At 43.1% G+C, this 13,739-nt stretch overlaps 1 protein-coding gene across 7 annotated transcripts in view; it reads left to right on the top strand.

Annotated features, from left to right (window-relative positions):
- Positions 1-13,739, top strand: part of CDH4 (cadherin 4) — a 954,442-nt gene that overhangs the window by 67,146 nt on the left and 873,557 nt on the right. The gene's annotated exons all lie outside the window — the stretch shown is intronic.

Here is a 13,739-nt window from a genome sequence, read left to right as displayed (position 1 = left end):
TCTTTGCCTCAGCCTGCTGGGCAAGGGTCTCTTCAAATTTATATGTAGAAAACATATAAATTACAGACAGGGAAAGGGAAGGAGAGAGAAGTGTTATCTCCAGTACCAGAGGCAATATGACATTTACTTGAGAACATGACATGGAGTCCTGTTACATGCATATCCTTCAACTGAGCATGTCTTGGACAACTGATTTGCTGCAATGAAAAGATAATGCTGGAGTAGGTAGGCCTTTGGTCTTAACCTACATGGCAGTTCTCAAGTACCTTAATTTTGTGGCTGAGATGCTTGGTTTGCTAAAAAGCACAAGATCCATAGAATGGCAGGAAAAAAAAGGCAACGGCTCAGCTAATTTCTTTCCCAGTGTCCCCTTTTGTCAATATTGCTAAAATGGGATTTATAGTTGCTTAGTCTGTTCTCTTTAATTGTTCAGCATGTCATTTTGCTTACCTAGTTGACTGTGCCTCTCAACTTGCATAACTCCCAGGAGCAGACACGGAGTGTTGAAAATCAATACAGAGCTGGGGGAGAATGGTATATATGAAGAGGTCTGAGTTATGTGAGTTTCTCAAAGCTTATAGATGGCAGATGTATGGTCCACCTTTGATTAAGCATTGGAATGTGGAAAACAGTCCCAGATGTCTATGTTAGACAAAAAAGGAGAGGAATTGAAGGCTTAGTTAATTCAAAGAGGCTTAAAGTTTTTCCTTGGGTTTCTGCATCTCTCTCTCTTCTAAAGATACTCAAATTGTGGTGTTCATGGTGCTTCATTTCAGTCATAGTCAGCTGCTCTTGTTTTGCCTTCAGATGATGGTGTTTGAAATGGCTGATCCTGCATATGTGAAAGAGCCTTGCATCCATAAAAATTAAAATAGACCCTCCTGTTAATAGTAGTTGGGGATTTCCTACATATCTGCAAAATGTGTAGGTTTTGCCCAGAAATCCAAAATCACCTTGTTAATGAGTGGCTGAAAGCCAGTGTAGTGGATAAAGAGGCAGACTGGGACTCAGAAGACTCATGTTCAAGTTGCCAATCACCCATGGAAACTAGCTTTACTTGTGCCAACTGACAGCCCCTAACACACAACGTGCCACCAACACTTGTACGTAGTTTCCCTCATGCAACCATAAACCAACAACAGGCTTTTGGCTGTTGATTTTAAACAGACCTTTGTGATGAATGAAAATGCTGCACTTGATGGTTTGACACAGAAGTGGGCTTCACATTGCTGTAGTTGGGAGGGGGGGGGAGTTATGTGTAACCAGCCCCAGTCAACCTGCTTCAGGTATCCACTATATTACCCTGAACACACTTGATCTTGGTTGGGTTTGGAAGCTTAACAGATCAGGCTTGGTTAGTACTTTCATGGAGCATCATCCATCAGAAAATATCAGGGATCTCCAGGTACATCACACGCACAGTAAGGCAAATTTGACAGTTCTTAATATCTTGAATGCCAGTTGTTTTCTTGAAATGGACTAATATATTAGTACCAGTATTGATATGGCCTGCCAATCATAAAATCTAGTTGCATGTTGCACTTCCCTTTACTGCCTTAAAAAGATTCTAAGGCCTCACAACTGACAATCTATGATATTTCACCACAAACACTCTTTAGGCTCAAATTTCAACCTTTGAGTTGCATAATTCCAAGGCCTAGACAACAGATTGCCTTCCTGCCTACTGAAGGCAACCTTTATAAATACACACTCTTAATGTTGCTAGCAGTTGTGGGAGACGGTGCATGCGTTTGACAAATTTATAGAAGGTTTTACCAGCATGCAGTTTTGTGCCTTTGTCTTTCTATCCTATAAAGTTATAGACACTTTTAGTACCTAACATTCCTAGTAATAGGCCATCTAAAATCATGGATATTTGTCAGTATAGACATCCATAATGTGAACTGGCATAGCTAGATTCCTCTTCCCTTCCCCTGATCCACTCCTTGACCCTTTTCTCCAATGTTAATAATAATAGTGTGCCGTCAAGTCAGTTCTGACTTTTGGCAACCTTTTTAGGGTTTTCCAGGTAGGGAATACTCAGAAGTGGTTTATTATTCCCTTTCTCTGGGCACATTCTATGTGCAGTTTGGCCAAGGCTACACAGGCTGGCTCTTCTCCTAGGAGACACAGTGGGGAATCATACTCCCAATCTCTGCCTCCACAGCCAGATACCTAAACCTCTAAGCAATCCACACAGCTTCTCCAATGTTACTGGAAAAAAATGGTATGAACTAAAGTCAGGTGCGTGTTGACAATCCAGGTGAGGAAAGTGGAAGAATAACTCATAAAATTACTGTTTCTCAAAGAGAAGCCGTCTTGAGATGTCAATACATCCTGTCAAGAAAGTGCCAGCCACAGTGAGTTCTAGAGCAAGAAAATTACAAGGAGTGGGTTTTTCATCAAGATTTCCATAATTTGTACCAAAGGTCTCTGCACAAAACTACTATGTATTAGGAAGCAGCAGACATACAGGGAGCAAGGAAAAAGTGACTGCTTGATCAAAAAGAGGCAAACAACCCATCCAGACTTTCTGACGTCCAGGAGTCCATGCAGCAAAGCAGCAGTTACTGCAGTTTGATTCTCACAAAGGAAGAAAAAGAGCAGGGAAAGAAAACAATAAGTAAAACTGTTATAAAACCTTTCTTGACAGCAGCAAATAAGTTGCTCCTGTTTTGCAATGGGGGGGGGGAGAGAAAGTCCATTGAAACACTTGTGCACAAACAAGGATTTGAATCCTTCGTTTCAGTATAAGGATTGTGTATGGCTTTTTTTTTCCTGTACGGCAGTGTGAGGAACTTCTTACATTTCACATTGTTTGGTAATATTCCAGTTACTCCTGTCTTGCTGTGAGACAACAGCCAGAGTATTCTGAATGTAAGAAGGAAATTAAAGGAACACAGAAGATCACTTAGGATGCAATTCCATTTTTTATTGAAGTGCACTCTTGTGATTATATTCCACTGCAGAGACTCCGATGTGCCTGAAAATAGTTCTATAGCATGTGCAGACTTTAGGTTTAGCCAGCCCGGGTTTTATGGAATTTACCGGTTAATCATAACCTCTTCTTTCATTTGCTGATGGTGTAACACTTGGGAAGTAGCAAAACTATTTTGATTGCCTTGTCAATGCACGATAAAATAAGAGTCTATTAATTGAAGAAAGGAACGTAATGGGGATGTGGTAAAAGAGAGGGCACCCTCGGGATGTAGGCCATTTTTTCTCCCTTACAGGCTACTCTGTGGATCTTTAAGCAGTTCTATAAAATGCTAAATAATGGACAGGGGAAAGCTAATGGAAACTGTCACTTAGTATTAAGATTTCTGAAATGTGAGGTCCTTCAGAGATCCTGACAGGCTGTCTCTGTAGTGAAGGGGTGAGCATTAGTTAACTCTGAAGCACCAGCGGGACCAATTGGCAATTTTTATATGCTGATTAATGTAATCTTTGCAAAGGATGCTAGCCTAGGTTGGGATTTGGCCTAATCCAGCAACACACTTTCATGTTAAGTAACAGCTTGTGATAACTTAGAATGGATTGGATATGCCTTAATGTGTGTACTCTCTTGCAGAGCTAAAACATAGTGGAAGATTGTGTTGATTTGGATTAAAAACGCCCTCCTGGGCTAACCTTGCTCTCATGTATTTGAGAAATGTTGGAATGACTTCAAGCATGCATTGGCCAGAATTCCACTGGTGTCTAGTTAAGGTCTGAATAGGATGCACAGCTAATCAACAAGATACTGGGACTCTTCTCATAGATTTGGTAATGTGCCCAGCTCCACAACCAAGATGAGCCCTTGTGATTTGTCAGTTTGCCGAGGCTAGTTATATGCACCATATGCAAATGCTAGTAGAATTGTGGCTATTAAAAGCTGAGAACTGCTGATTGTACCAGCAACATAAGAATGACAAGTTCCAGTCTACTTTGATTACAGTGGTACCTCGATTTAAGAACTTAATCCATATTGGGACTGCGTTCTTAAGTTGAAACGTTCTTAAGTCAAAGCACCATTTCCCATAGGAATACATTGGAAACCATTTAATCTGTATCTGCTGTTTTTTGTTCTTAAATCAAGGTGCTGTTCTTAAGTTGAAGCATTAGTTCCTATGGGTTAATCCAGTTAATCCGTATCTACCACTAGGAGTTGAATTTTTTTTTAATTTTTTCTTCTTTTGACCTAAGGTGAATTTAGGTCAAAAAAAGGGCAGGAAAGTTTTTTCCCCTTTTTTGGGGTTCTTAAGTCGAGGGTCCGTTCTCAAGTCGAAGCCGTTCTTAACTCAAATCGTTCATATGTAGGGACATTCTCAAGTTGAGGTACCACTGTATGTTTGTTAGTGGTGTGTACTTATACAAGGTTTGGGACAGGAGACCGCACACAGTAGTCTACAGCAGTGGTCTCCAACCATGGGCCTCCAGATGTTCTTGGACTTCAACTCCCAGAAATCCTGGCCAGCAGAGGTGGTGGTGAAGGTTTCTGGGAGATGTAGTCCAAGAACATCTGGAGGCCCATGGTTGGTGACCACTGGCCTACAGAATCTGAATGCGAGATATGAGAGCATGTTTCCTTTGACATAAAATTTTAGTCTAAAGTATGGCAAAAATATGGCCCTCCGTATGATATTGCACTGCAACCCCCATCTCCATAGCCAGTGGGGATGGATGATAGGAATTAGAGTCCAACAACATCTGGCAAGCCCCATGTGCTCCATACCTTACCTTGGTGTTACCCTGTTTCCCCAAACATAAGACCTCGGCTGAAAATAAGCTCTAGTATGATTTTTCAGGATGCTTGTAATATAAGCCCTACCCTAAAAATAATCCCCAGTTAATTGAAACCCTGCCCCCCACCATTGTGCAGCAACCAGATGAAGATGACATGACTGTATTTGAATACATGTAGATTGTTGTACATGAAAGAAAAAAATATTCCCTGAAAATAAGCCCTGATGCATTTTGTGGAGCAAAAATTAATATAAGACCCTGTCTTATTTTCGGGAAAACACGGTATTAGGAAAGACAGAAATTAGGCAGACACTAAGAAGCATTAGCCAGGAATTCTTAAGAATGAGCCATTCTGTTTTTAATTAGACATGGATAACCAGCCAGGTCCGCTCACTGGGCTCTATGCAGCGTGGCGCTCTTCGGTTGCTGTTGTTACGCCAATCATGGAAGGAGCCCAGGTGACATTTCCTCGCCTCCCCACAGAGCCCACCACTGATCAGCTGAGTGGGGAGACTCCCTGTCCTGCCTCTGTACCAACTAGGCTCCTTACATGACTGGTGCAGTGGCAACAATATGGCGGAATATGATTGGTTCTGGGGGAGGGGATTGGGATGGTTTATGCATCCCCAGGGTATGGATACAACATGCCCATGTTTATTTTTTTAAATAACATAAAGACCTCAACAGTTCTACTGCTGATACCTAAAAAACCCAGGTTATTTTAATAAGGCCATTCTCCCAGCATTGGGAGCCAAGGCAGTTCACAAATAATTAAAAACAGGTAAGGTAAAGGTCCCCCTTGCCATTTAGTCTAGTTGTGTCTGACTCTAGGGTGTGGTGCTCATTCCCGTCTCCAAGCTGTAGAGCCAGCATTTGTCCGTAGAGAGTTTCTGTCTGTGGTCATTTGGCCAGCACGACTAGACACGGAACGCCATTACCTTCCCACCATGGTGGTATCTATTTACCTTCTTGCATTTACATGCTTTCGAACTGCTAGGTTGGCGAGGAGCTGGGACAAGCGACAGGAACAAACTCCATCACATGGATTCAATCTTAGAACTGCTGGTTTTCCGACCTTGCAGCACAGAGGCTTCTGCGGTTTAACCCGCAGCAGGTTAAAAACAGGTACAACTAAATAAATACATTCATTCATTTTATTTATATCCCACTCTTCTCCCAATAAAAGAACTCATAATGGCGTTAAAATTTAATAAATACAGTTGAAAAAGCAATTACAGTGGTGCCTCACTAGACAGTTACCCAGCATGACACTTTTTTCACTAGACATTGGCTTTTTGCGATCGCTACAGCGATTCGCAAAACAGTGATTCCTATGGGGGAATTTCGCTGGACAATGTTTGGTCCCTGCTTTGCGAACCGATTTTCGCTAGAAGACGATTTTGACAGCTTCCTCCGTGCTCACAAAACAGGTGTTTTCGGGGCCTAAGCTTCGCAAGACAGTGATTTAAACAGCTAATCGGCGGTTCGCAAAGCAGTTTTCCTATGGCCAATCTTCGCTAGACAACGACGATTCTTCCCCATTGGAATGCATTAAACAGGTTTCAATGCATTCCAATGGGGAAATACTTTTCGCCAGACAATGATTTCGCTAAACAGCGATTTCAGTGGAATGGATTATCATCGTCTAACGAGGCACCACTGTAAATGTATAACATAGTAAAGGAACCACTGTTTGAAACTATTTAAAAACACATTTAAAGGGGTACAAATAAAACAACCCCCTGTTAAAAGCCCCTTTTTTTGGTTACTTCCTCAAAGCCTGACTAAACGGAAGGGTCTTGGATTGCGCTGTGTGATTTTATAGGTCATAACTCATGCTTTGAATTGGCCCAGGAAATGAATTAACAACTGGTGAATACGTTGTAATAGGGAGTTATATGCTCCCTGTAATCAGCCCTGGTCAGCAGTATGACTGCAGTATTTTGGACTAGTTGAAATTTCCAGAGGCTCTTCAGAGGCAGACCACATAGAGTGCCTCATAGTAACCCGAAACACCTGTCACTGTAGGCAGCTCACACCTCAAAAGGCATAGATACAGATGGCCCTCTAGCTTTAACTGTGCAAATGTATTCTAAGCCACTACTGAAATCTCGGTGTCTAGGCTCAGGGCTGAATCGAGGAACATGCATAAGCTACAAAGCTTAGTTTTAATGGGGACTATAACTGCATCCAGAATATGCTTAGTCCCTATTTCCTGGTTTACCTTTCAATCAACCAGGAACATCTCTGTCTTTAAGGTTCAATTTGTTGACCTTTATACAATTTATGAGGTGCTGATCTAGAAACACAATAGCTTCCCTGAAGTAAGTATAAAGGATAGAATTGAGCATCATCAGCATACTGGTGATACTATATCTCAAAGCTCTGGATAGTATTTCCTAGGAGTTTCATATATGTGTTGAATTGTGTCGGTGGACAGAACTGAACCCTGAGGAATTCCACCACTGATAGGTAAGGTATTGAACAAGACACCCCCAACACCACCTTTGATCTTACTCCTCCAGCAATAACTTACACAACTGTAAAACAGAGACCCCAATACCCATTCCAGAGAGCCGGCTCCGAATTGGATCATGGTTGATGTTCTCAAAAGCTGCCGAGAAGCAGAACCCAGACATATTCCTGACGTGCATTTCCTATCTTTGGTCTACTAAGCAGACTTAAAAGCAGACTGAGTTGAATCAAGATAATGTTTCTTATTTAAGAATCTCCAGAGCTGGGAAATCTCCACACACATGCTCCAAAATGGAATATAGTAGTTGTCAGTGCAGTGGGGTTCACGGAGGCCTTTTCTAAGAGCAGTCTCATTACTGACTTCTGTGGGCATGCTGGAGCCATGCCTTGCTGCAAGGAGGCCGTTACTTCTCCTCTTACCCCCACAGCCAATCCCTACTTGGCTACTTTTATGAGCCAAAATGATGAAGGGTTCAACACACAAACGGTTGCTCTCACCTCTCCAAGCATTCTGTCCACATTCTCAGGCTACGTAAATTGAAACATATCATTATCTGGGGCTGGGAGAGCCAAATTTATATCTACAGTATGTGGGTCAACTACAGCATATAAAATTAAAGATTCCCCTTGACATTTAGTCCAGTCATGTCTGACTCTAGGGTGCAGTGCTCATCCCCGTCTCCAAGCCGTAGAGCCAGTGTTTGTCCGTAGACAGTTTCTGTGGTCACGTGGCCAGCGCGACCTGACATGGAACACAATTACCTTCCTAACGTGGTGATACCTATTTATCTACTCACATTGTTACATGCTTTCAAACCGCTAGGTTGGCAGGAGCTGGGACAAGCGACGGGAGCTCACTCCGTCATGTGCCTTTGATCTTACGATGGCTGGTCTTCTGACCTTGCAGCCCAGAGGCTTTTGTGTTTTAGCCCGCAGTGTCACCACATCCCTATACTTTATCTATACCTGAATGGCTGGTTTTCTGACCTTGCAGCACAAAGGCTTCTGCAGTTTAACCCGCAGCGCCACCACGTCCCCTACAACTACAGCATATTAAGTCAAAGCAAATCCAAGGGATTTTGGTCTGCAGAGTGCCGTGCAAATTGGTGTCAAGGGTTCTGTACTCTGTTCTTGTGGGAGGCCATGTAATTCACCCTTGACCACTCAAAATAGCTTTCCTGGCTGGGTCTGTGCCAATGCAATGGTGACAGAGCGGAATGATTTCTCCATCACCATTGCTGCCTGTGAGAAAGCAGATGGGAAGGAGGCGATTCCCATCGGTGCTCCATCCCCTCATGCCCCAGAGACACAAAGATCCCCTAGTCCTCCCCTCCAAGTTAAGGAGGTTCTGAACAGTAATAGGGGAACTGATGAGACAGGCTAAACAAATGCACACCAATATCAACACGCGGGAAACAGGCAACAAATGGAGGACGAGAGGAAAGAGCAAAAGGGAGATATGAGAAACAAGAGCAGAGGAGAAAGGGAAGAAGTAGAGGCAAGCCAGGAGGAAGATAGAAAGGTGGAAAAGAGAGAATTCTGGGATGGATGGGAATGAGTACAAAAGAGGACCCCAATACTGGAGAGTGGGTAAGGTTGGTGGAACCCTGGGAGGCACGGACGTTGACCCCCTGTAAGGCCCTCCTACTGAAAAGAGCATAGAGAAAGGAGAAGGAAGGAACGAGAGAAAGGAATTAGGAAAGAAGTAGAGGAAAGAGACATTCCTTCTCCCAAGAGTGGACCTCTTCTTCTGTGGGGGTCTGGAGAACGTTCCTGAACCTGGGGGCAAGAGAGTCTATGGATTGAGGAGAAACAGACCTTACGCCCACGTTGTGGGTGCCAGTGGCCAGGGCATTTATCCCCGGACCTGGGGTGACAAATAGGTTGGTGCAAGGGATGGTGGAATCTCCCTGTTGGGAGTAGAGGGAGAATTTGGACCTTTCAAAGTTGTTGCGGACAAACCCAAAGTTTTGTTGTTAAAGGTTAATGGTTGGAAGCAAGATTTGACTTCTGGAGTATTTGTAAAGGGGGAGCAAGAAGAGAGGGCTGAAAGTAAACCCACTCCCATTACCACAGAGCGCTCTGGTTTTATTTCCTCACAGAGGTGGCACAAGACGGGGGAGGGAAGATGGAGACCAGGCCACAGAAGAGCTGCTGCTCTCCACAGCCCACCACAGGGAATGGCCTACGCCTGCAGAGAGACGGCCAAAGTTTTGTTTTGAGGAAGGAGAGGTAAACAGCAGCAGATTCTTGAGGAACACACACGCTCCTATGCAGCCCCTCCTTCCCATCTGCACTCCATGCAGACATGATGACAGACATCTGGGGTTTCCACTAATCCTTCACTTTGCACTCTGAGCTTCTCTTCACAATAACCAGGGTTGCAAATACTGGGGTGTCTAGTTTGGTTTTTTTTAAAATAAAATGTAAGTTGAAATTATGTCAGTCATTGATCTCCCTGCTTCATCAAAATAGGTAAGAGGCCACACTGGCCCTAATCCTAGGAGAGACATTAAAATGATGATGTTACTGGCGGTCTCTGGTGTTTCTTTAGTTATGCTTTCTTTATTGCTAAGTCCTTCTGTGGGAGATAGTCAAAAGGAATGGAGACATCAGCATTAGACATGAAATGCTGGAAGTGCATTGGGCAATATATTATGATCCTCCAGGGATAGCTGACTCCGTTCTTTCTTTATTGGCCATTACATTATCGTCTCTGAACCTTTTATGAGCTCTCTTTCCATTTCTGCCTTTGATGTGTCTTCCCCTACACCTTCAGTATGAGCTGGAGCAATCCTGTTGAAGAAGCATGGAATTTTCAAGTACTGTGAGCTGTGTCTGCTGAAGAATCTTTATCCAGTTGCAGTTCCTTTCTGTCTGGGCAATATGTAGTGCTTCTGCATGTGGTCTGTGCTACACTATTGGCAATGCCCCCTTTCCTGTACCCAGTCACCTCTTTTTGATAGATATACTATCCCCCAAATCTGCAAATATTCATAATATCTTTGTCTTTTGGCACACTTGGCGAGCCAGTAAATCAAATTATAATCCCTAACTTGTGCTAAAGGCTGTCATAGCTTTGTCGTGTTTTTCCCTACCCTCACAGCCCCCCCCCCCCAAGTTTACTATGAAGCAGACAGTGTTAGTGTGCATATGGAGGGCAATCACAGAGTAATTGGCAAAGTTTTGGTCCTAAGAAAGGTGTGTAAACATTCCAAGCCATGCTGTAAGGAGCATGAGGACCACAGGCTCAAGAGGACTGTCATTACCTTTTGAAGGTGCCATCAGTTCTTGGGCTCTTGTCTACAGTTTTTCTGCACTTTCCATGAAAAGATTGTGCAAAGCCTGAAGAGGTGGAATTTTCCCCACGAAAGCTTGCACTTTGTTTGATTTTTAAAAAAAGTGGCCCAATAAAAAGTATCACCCTCTCTTACATTCATAGCACCTGTAAGTGTTGCTTGTTGACACCACTTCAAAAATAGTGGTGTTGAGCTTTCCCCTGGAAATTGCTTTCATTTGACCTGGGCTTCCATTGGTATTGAAAGCACCTTTCTCAGAAAAGAGGGTGATAATCATGTTACAGAGACCCATAAGCTGTAATACGTTGCTGGGATCACAAGAATTACAACCATTTTTGCTGCTTTGGCCTACCCTTGAGGTCTTCAGTCCATTCACCTTTCATCTCAGCGCTTACTTTTCTGTCACAACTTTTTCTATGTGTGCTTCTTCCCTGCCTTTCCTGTCTCACGGACCACACTGAACTTCATGAAGGTTTATATGCAGCAGATCTATTTGTCACTTGGGCAAAGTTCTTGAAATGAATACTGGCCCTCACTATTCTTAGAACAGGTTATGACCAATATGGATCCTTTGACATATTTTATTCTATAAAAGACTATTACTGGCCTTCAAATTTTCTGTGAACCATGGAAATGCTTCAGTTATATGCTGGACATTTCTGTGAGGAGAATGTCAACCCTTGAATCCAGTACAAAGAAATTCACATCTAAAATTATTTCAGAGGATGAAAAAATTCAGAGAAATTCTTATGGGTGAGGTGTGGGATTCTTTATGCTGAGGTACGTGTGTGAAGAAGCCTTTTCTTTTACTGTACAATATCTTTTGGTAATAATAGCATCTCCAGCTTCCCACATTTCGGTTAAAGCCCAGGGGGAGATGTCAGAAGGTAACTTCTCTCACAGTTTTTTTTTTTTTTTAAATTTAAGCTCAGGAAATGTGAGCATCTAGGAAGGCTGCCGAGGGATAATGCAGTGTACAATAGATAGAAGAGGAAATGCAGCACTAGGCAGTCTTATGGTCGGTTCAAAAATATAACATCAATAATAGAATTCCAAAAGGTCCTGGAAATGAGGTAAGAATTGAACTCTGGGAAATTGGGTCAGAAACTATGACACATCACTAGATTCACCTTTGTCTTGACACACCAGTAACCTCGCATTGGACACAGGCTTACAGGGAAGTGCATGTATAGTAAAAAAAATATTGCAGTAGAGTCAAAATGAATCTACAGTGATCCCTCCAAAATATAGCACTTGGAAGGCCTGAGGAAAGTTTTGAAAGTGTGAAGATTGACAGCAAGTGCAGAGTCCAAATTTCTCAAAGCCATTTTCTCTGCACTGCCATTTCCTCTTCCTTACTGTCCTATGGAAATAGAATTCTGAATAATTATTCACAAATTCCCTCTGCTTTTATTTTAAGCACCATGCTACAGCACCACTGCAGAGCCTCAGAATGATGCTAAGTAGACAACATTGTGTATAAGCCAAATGGATAACCAAGCTACCAGTGGCTATGTCAACCAGACTTTCTAGGATCTGAAATATTTGATCTAGTGGGCCATCCACCATTGCTTAGTATGTTCATTTTGGATAGTAGGAAGAAGGTGTCTTGTTGAGGCTCTTGTACCACTGGAAAATTATTTCATAGGTTCTGTAGTTTTCTTTTGTATTTAACAGGTGAGGCTACAAGTAAAAGCATGTAGCTCTACATCTCCTTTTCATCTACCTCAGTGGATGCCGTTCTGTCCCTCCAGCACTGCCTGGAGACGGTACTGGAATGGATGCAGTCGAATGGGTTGAGGCTGAACCCGGACAAGACAGAGGTCTTGAGAGTGGGTGGTCCTCCTGTCAGCGGTATAGGCAACTCCCTTTCTTTTGGGGGGACGACCCTTGCCGCAAAGAATGAGGTTCGCAGCTTGGGGGTACATCTGGACGCGGCGCTTACCATGGAAACCCAGGTGACGTCCGTGGTCCGCTCCGCCTATTTTCATCTATGGCGGATTGCCCAGCTGCGTCCATATCTTGATGGGGGGCCCTCACTACTCTAGTACATGCGCTCGTAATCTCGAGATTAGATCATTGTAATGCAGTCTACGTGGGGCTGCCTTTGAGGCTGATGCGGAAATTACAGATGGTCCAGAATGCGGCAGCCAGGCTACTTAGTGGGGTGAGAAAACACCAACACATCTCCCCCACTCTGGCTGCTTTGCACTGGTTGCCCATCCGTTTCCGCATCGACTTCAAAGTGCTAATGATCACTTATAAAGCCCTAAACGGTTTGGGACCTCAATATTTGGCAGATTGTCTTCTCCCACCCAGATCTACCCGAATCACCCGCCATAGCCAGCAGGGACGGCTGAGGGGCCTGACGCCAAGAGAGGCTCGGAAGGAACAAACTAGAAACCGGGCCTTCTCGGCGGTGGCCCCTCGGCTGTGGAACACCCTTCCAACAGAAATTCGGCTGGCACCCTCGCTGGGTGTTTTTAAAAGACAATTAAAAACTTGCCTATTTAGGCAGGCCTTCCCTCCAGTCAGCTAAGTCTTTTTATTTCTTCTTATCTTACCCATCTTGGTAATTTTTTCTTAAATTAATTGTTTTAATTAATATAGTAACTGTATTTTTAATTATTATATATATTTTATATTGATTTTTATGTTGTAAGCCGCCCCAAGTAGACATGGTCTAGAGGGGCGGGGTATAAATTTAATAAATAAATAAATAAATAAATAAATAAATAAATAAATAAATAAATAAATAAATGTGGTGTTAGAGAACTGAATCTCAGCTTCTGGTAGGTAAACCCTAAGAAAACAGCCACTCTTCTCTGCCTCTTTGACATTATTCAGATTGTTTTCAAGCCTGTGCATGTTGTCACATTCTGTCTGGCTAAAACTGTATAGGGAAGTATGCCCCTTGGCGACTTTTTTTAGCCTTGTCACAGTAGGGAAACCTCGTGGAGTGAGTCAGATCTTTTGACCATCTGAACTAATATTGTTTACAGTATCTGACCAGAATTTCAGATTTCTAGTCCTACCTAGACATTCAGCCTGGGATCTTCTGTATTCCTTGCATGTGTTCTGCCAACTGAGCTGTGACCCCTTCTGCCATCATCAAAACAGGTGTGAAGTCACCTGATACATTAGAGAGAGTTATGGTATGCAGATAAATGACTTTCCACTGGAAAGATGCCCTTAAGGGGAAAGAAGCAAAGGGACTGTTCTTTAGCAACCATGGCACCA

Source organism: Pogona vitticeps, chromosome 4 (genome assembly GCF_051106095.1).
Source record: "Pogona vitticeps strain Pit_001003342236 chromosome 4, PviZW2.1, whole genome shotgun sequence".
Classification (NCBI taxonomy): Eukaryota; Metazoa; Chordata; class Lepidosauria; order Squamata; family Agamidae; genus Pogona; species Pogona vitticeps.
The sequence above is the reverse complement of the archived record's forward strand: the minus strand, read 5'-3'. Positions and strand labels throughout refer to the sequence as shown.